This window comes from Galeopterus variegatus, unplaced genomic scaffold, assembly GCF_000696425.1.
Source record: "Galeopterus variegatus unplaced genomic scaffold, G_variegatus-3.0.2 Scaffold288, whole genome shotgun sequence".
NCBI lineage: Eukaryota > Metazoa > Chordata > Mammalia > Dermoptera > Cynocephalidae > Galeopterus > Galeopterus variegatus.
Genome location: NW_007726399.1, coordinates 277,147 through 282,857, shown reverse-complemented (window position 1 = coordinate 282,857; position 5,711 = coordinate 277,147). Strand labels below are relative to the sequence as shown.

At 36.7% G+C, this 5,711-nt stretch overlaps 1 protein-coding gene across 1 annotated transcript in view; it reads left to right on the top strand.

Annotated features, from left to right (window-relative positions):
* The window catches only part of ATP8A1 (ATPase, aminophospholipid transporter (APLT), class I, type 8A, member 1), a 235,996-nt gene that overhangs the window by 134,063 nt on the left and 96,222 nt on the right, over positions 1-5,711 (top strand). The gene's annotated exons all lie outside the window — the stretch shown is intronic.

The window sequence follows — 5,711 nt, the reverse complement described above, 5'->3', positions numbered from 1 at the left end:
AGCGTCCCAGGCACAGATTATGAGGCAGATATCCCATAAGCACAGACATCTGACATAAGCAGATTGTCACGTAGGCCTGGTCACACAAGAAGGGGTGTGGGGCTATAGGTCCCCAACAATTTGTTCTGTTTGGAATTACCTCTTCTTATTCCTCCCACCACTCCTGATTGTTTAGCTAAATCTTAATTCATTGTTTAGGATTGGACAGGTTTTTTGAGCCATCCAGATTAAGAAGATACCTCTTTCCTGTGTTTATCCTTTGTACTCACATAAAAGTGCATACAGTGTATAACATCTAGTAATGTGTACAACATTTTTTAAGATAGGGCATAACATACAATAATGTGATTTTGGGGAGGAACACTGTTTCTCTCTGATATGAATCCTATATTACAAGTAAGAGGCTTTGTTTGTAGTTTGGGATTGCAAGGAGAGGAAACAACTGGGACCAGAGGATCGAAGACCAGGCTAAGGGAGAAAGGTAGGAGGTGGATAAAGGGATATCCAGAGCGATTAGTCAGGATGGAGCCAGATGCAAAGATGGAGTGCTCACAAGTACCTTACATCAAGGGTCTGCAAACACCAGCCCAAAGGCCAAATCCACTCTGCCAATTTTTATAAAGTTTTATTGTAATACAGCTACATCCATTTGTTTACATATTGTCTTTGGCTGTTTTCATGCTATAATTACAGAATTGAGTAGTTGCAGCAGAGAATGTATGGCCCTCAAACCCTAAAATATTTACCATCTGTCCTCTTACAGAAAAGGATGGTCAACCCTGCTCTAGATCAGCAGTTCTCATAGTTAGGTCCTCGAACCTGCAGCATCGTAACCACTGCACCTTTCCAGGCCTCACCTGAGAACTGTTCGGGGAGAAGTTCTGGATGTAGAGCCCAGCAATCTGTGTTGATAAGTCCTTCTGGTAATTCTAATGCATGCTAAAGTTTGAAAAGCACCAGTCTAGATTCATGGCCCTATGGCTAATTACTTATGGCTTGCCGACAGCCAGGCGGGTAAGGTTTAGGAGAAACAGGCACCAGGGAAAGGTAAGAAAGAATCCGAAGAGTCTCTAATGATGCTTTCTGAAATACAAACTCCATGAAGGAAGGAACTCACTCTTCTATCCCCGGCATCTTGCCCAGAACTACCTGCCCAGTGTGTATTTGTGGATGAATGAATGCAGGCAGGCAGGCATGTGTACTGGTAATGAAGTTCAAAATGTGAATCAGGGGCCAGCAAGTGGAAATAGAGAAATATGTACACCTGGCAGGAGTGGCTCAGAACTGAGGCTGAAACTTACTCATAGAAAGAATCATTAAAGACTGAAGAACAGAGACGAATGTTTAAAAACCTGATGATTTGAATAAAATTGTAGCTTTCATTTAATCTCAGTTTTACTTCCCGTTCTCTACTTCTGGGTCTGTGTTGATTCTCAGTGTTTTGTTCTTAACATCATAGCTCAGCTGCAGCTCTGTTTGACCTTAGACAACTTAACCTCCCCAAAGCTATTAACTCAGTTAATAAATGTTAAGCACTTAGCAGTGCCTGTTACATTTTCTCTGCTCAGGAAATCTTAGTTGTATTTTCACCTTCCTAGTCATAATCTTATTACATATTGAAGTAAACGTTACTATGCTACTAGTATTTGTCCGTATTTACCTGAGTGGTAAAAATTTTCTTCCTAATATTATCTCTTTATCTTTAAAGAAACTTCTGGCAAATAGCTCTTGTTATAATCTGAAACCTAAATTGATATTAGTTTGATTATTATGCTTTTCTCATTTAGGAACATATTAATAAGTTTAAAAAAAAAATCATCTAAGCACTGACAAAATATTTGCTAATATGGAAATGCTCACTTTGAGGTTCTGTTATTTAGTAAAATATACAAGTATTGGGGGAAAAAAACAATTTCTAAATCTGTCATAATACATTTTACCAGACTGTACATGAAGTTTTTAAATACTCTCCATGAAGCTTTTTATCTTCAATAGGGTAGAAATTTTAAATTTGTATGCCTTTTTAAAAATTCTGCATACATTAGAAACATCTAAAAGAGAAAATAAGATTATTGGCAGCTTTACTAGGTGAATAAATATTATTTAACGATTTTTCAGTGATAACTAAATCAAAGAGTCATCAACCTGAAACCTTTATAACTTTTGGCATGGTGACATTTTGAAAGTAAATTTGATGTTTGGGTTTTTTTCAATTCCATAAATGCCATGGGAATTTTATCATGTTTCAACACTTGCTGAATATGTAATTCCCATAGTGCCCATTAGTGGCCATCTGTGTAAGGTAATACATATTTGGGAGGAAATTGATTATGGACTAAACACTCTTGTGTTATGATCAGAAAAGCACGCAAAGTTCAAATCTTTTTTTCTAACGACCATTATGTAGCTAAAGATATTAATTTCCAGAGGCAGAACAGCCTATCGCTCAAGATTCTAATCTCACAATAAATGACACCAGGGTAAAAGAAAAGGAGTCTGCAGAACCAAACCTTCCACTAAAATTAACAAATGCTTTTCTTGAGGAGCTCTAGGATAAAGGGAAAATTAACAGACTTGGAGCACAGTGTTTTTACAGGCATCAAAGCAAATGCACTGCAATTTTGCTGAATATTCAGAAACATTTTATTACTCATTTTAGAAATTCCTGTTATAACCACCAACACGCTCCATGTTAACCTACTTGTAACTTTTCTCAACATACCTAGCTGGCCCTATGTCTTTGGTCCTTTATATTATTTTTGCCTGGTTTGAAAAATGTTTCCCTTATACCTGTCTGTGCAAAACCAGATGCTTCCTTTTTTCAAATCTGATTTTGACATGATCTCCCCAGTGAAATCTTTTTATTTTTATAGATTTGTGTGTGGAAATGTATATCCATATAGAAATGAGCTCATTTCTCCCCTTAAAGTAGGCCTAGGAGATATACAGGTATTTTATATATATATATATATATATATTTCTAATGAATGTGCTCACTTCTTGGCTCTCACATTATGTAGTTGCTGCAGTGTTTTGTAAAACACATTACAAAAAATAATTTTTTTGGTTTAGAAAATTTTGAGGGTTTGTATTACCAAACTATCTCCATGATCATCAAAAAACCTTATCATGCCTTCTGTAAAATATTTAAAGTCTGAACACAGCTACATCCTGATGTTTACTGGGATGTGAGCCAGAATGATTAGCTGAAAATGCCCTAAAAGTAGCTGAAAGAATTGGTAGAATCATTGTTTAAATGTTGAAATAGAGCAATTTTGTGATGCTGGCATAGTTGATGTGAACTGTTGTTTCTTTTCTTTCTTGAACTTCTTGATGATAATTATTCATCAGGTTATGATAGATTCTAAATCTGCTTCCCATTAAAGGTTTATAAAATAATGCTATCCTCTTAAAGAAGGAAATTTGCCTTCCTGTTTTATATATTATATGCTAAGAAGTCATGCATCAAGTATATCTAATAGCTGTCCACATTATTTGGAATATATTGGAAAGAAAATAGTCTAAATTGCAGCAATGTTTTATAATATTTGGATTTTTGTTTTGTTTGTCATTAACTCATTTAGCAAACATACTGAATGCTGTCTTTCAATGCGTTGGAGATATAAAGATGAACAAGACTTAGTCCCTACTTTTGAGCAAACCTACCAGACTCATACATTTAAACACCTAATCTTAATATGATATGATGTATGAAGATGAGCAAAATTCCATTGGAGCACAGGAGAAGGGAAAACTTGTTTTAAGAAGTAAAGGAAAGCTTAAAAGAAGTAGTAACTGTTAAGTTTGTCCTTACAGGATAAGCTCAGTTTCACTAGACAAGGCAGTGGGGGAGGGGGGGCATATACCTTTATACACATACATACGTATACATATACAAACACTGTGCATATGCATGCCCATCGACACATCCATGTGGCAGAATCTGTTGGGTGGCTAATATAACACCCATTCCCATGTCCCGTCTGCCTCGATACCTCTACTGTGCAGACTGGAAAAGCTAAATCTGATAACTAGGCGTAGCCATGTAATACAGCCTGGCCACTTGGCCATATTTCAAAATATGCTGAGGGCTTTTAGAAACACTTTTGTTTTTCAAATAAGAGACAGATACAGTTGGCATTACCTCCTTATTCTTGACTTCAGTATGGCTGTTATACATTGACAGCCACCCGAGACATTGAGAGAGATCAGGAGAAGGAGCTGAAATATGGTCGACGAGTCACCAGTTTAATATCCACAACTGCCTACTTTAATACTACTTATGTGAGGAAAACTAAACCTTTATATAAGCCATTGTTAGTCAGATTTTTCTATTATTTGCAGCCAAAAGCATTTCTGACTAATACAGGCATAAACTACACACATGCATTCTTACATGTTTGTATATATAGTTAACTATTTTCCATGCCTAACCAAAACTTGAGACTAATTTTAGACTTCAATTTTGCTGAAAAGTAAACAGGGCTTGACATTAATGGATCTTTAGATCTTGAAATCACATAATGCCCTCTCTCACCTTCTGCCTCGATACCTCTACTGTGCAGACTGGAAAAGCTAAATCTGATAACTAGGCGTAGCCATGTAATACAGCCTGGCCACTTGGCCATATTTCAAAATATGCTGAGGGCTTTTAGAAACACTTTTGTTTTTCAAATAAGAGACAGATACAGTTGGCATTACCTCCTTATTCTTGACTTCAGTATGGCTGTTATACATTGACAGCCACCCGAGACATTGAGAGAGATCAGGAGAAGGAGCTGAAATATGGTCGACGAGTCACCAGTTTAATATCCACAACTGCCTACTTTAATACTACTTATGTGAGGAAAACTAAACCTTTATATAAGCCATTGTTAGTCAGATTTTTCTATTATTTGCAGCCAAAAGCATTTCTGACTAATACAGGCATAAACTACACACATGCATTCTTACATGTTTGTATATATAGTTAACTATTTTCCATGCCTAACCAAAACTTGAGACTAATTTTAGACTTCAATTTTGCTGAAAAGTAAACAGGGCTTGACATTAATGGAAAAGTAGAAAGTGGATTTCTTTGTGATCATCAACTCTGACACTATCCTCAGACTTAATTTCCCTTGCATCCATTCTGTCGTTGCCTATATTTTAAATAAAAAATGAAGACAAGGGGGAAAAAAGGTAAGAAAAATAAATTCATAAGTGGACCATGCTAGAAGATAGTGTATTAGTCCGTCTTCTGTTGCTTATAACAGAATACCTGAAACTGGGTAATTTATAAAGAAAATGAAATTATTTCTTACAATTCAGAGGCTGGGAAGCTCAAGGTTCAGGAGTTGCATCTACTGAGAGGCTTATTTTGGTGAAAACTCTCTACAGAGTCCCGTGGCAACCAGGGTGTCACATAGTGAGAATGCACTGAGCAAGAGAGCTAAGCTGTTCACTTGCCCTTCTTATAAAGCCATCAGAACCACACCCATTACTGGGGAGCGCCGCCGTGCTTCCCAAGCGGCGCACTATAGCAGTGCGCCACCGGGCCGGCCCCTATCCTTGCTCTTTTTCAAACAGGTCAACAGGATTGCTTCTTCACTGTGGTAGTCTTCCATTTCCATAGTTTTTTGTTTGTTTTTTCTTTGTAGCTGCATGCTACTTTTTTAACTGACTTTTTATTCCTCCCCTGCCATGTCTTTTTTTTTTTTTTTTTTTTTTTT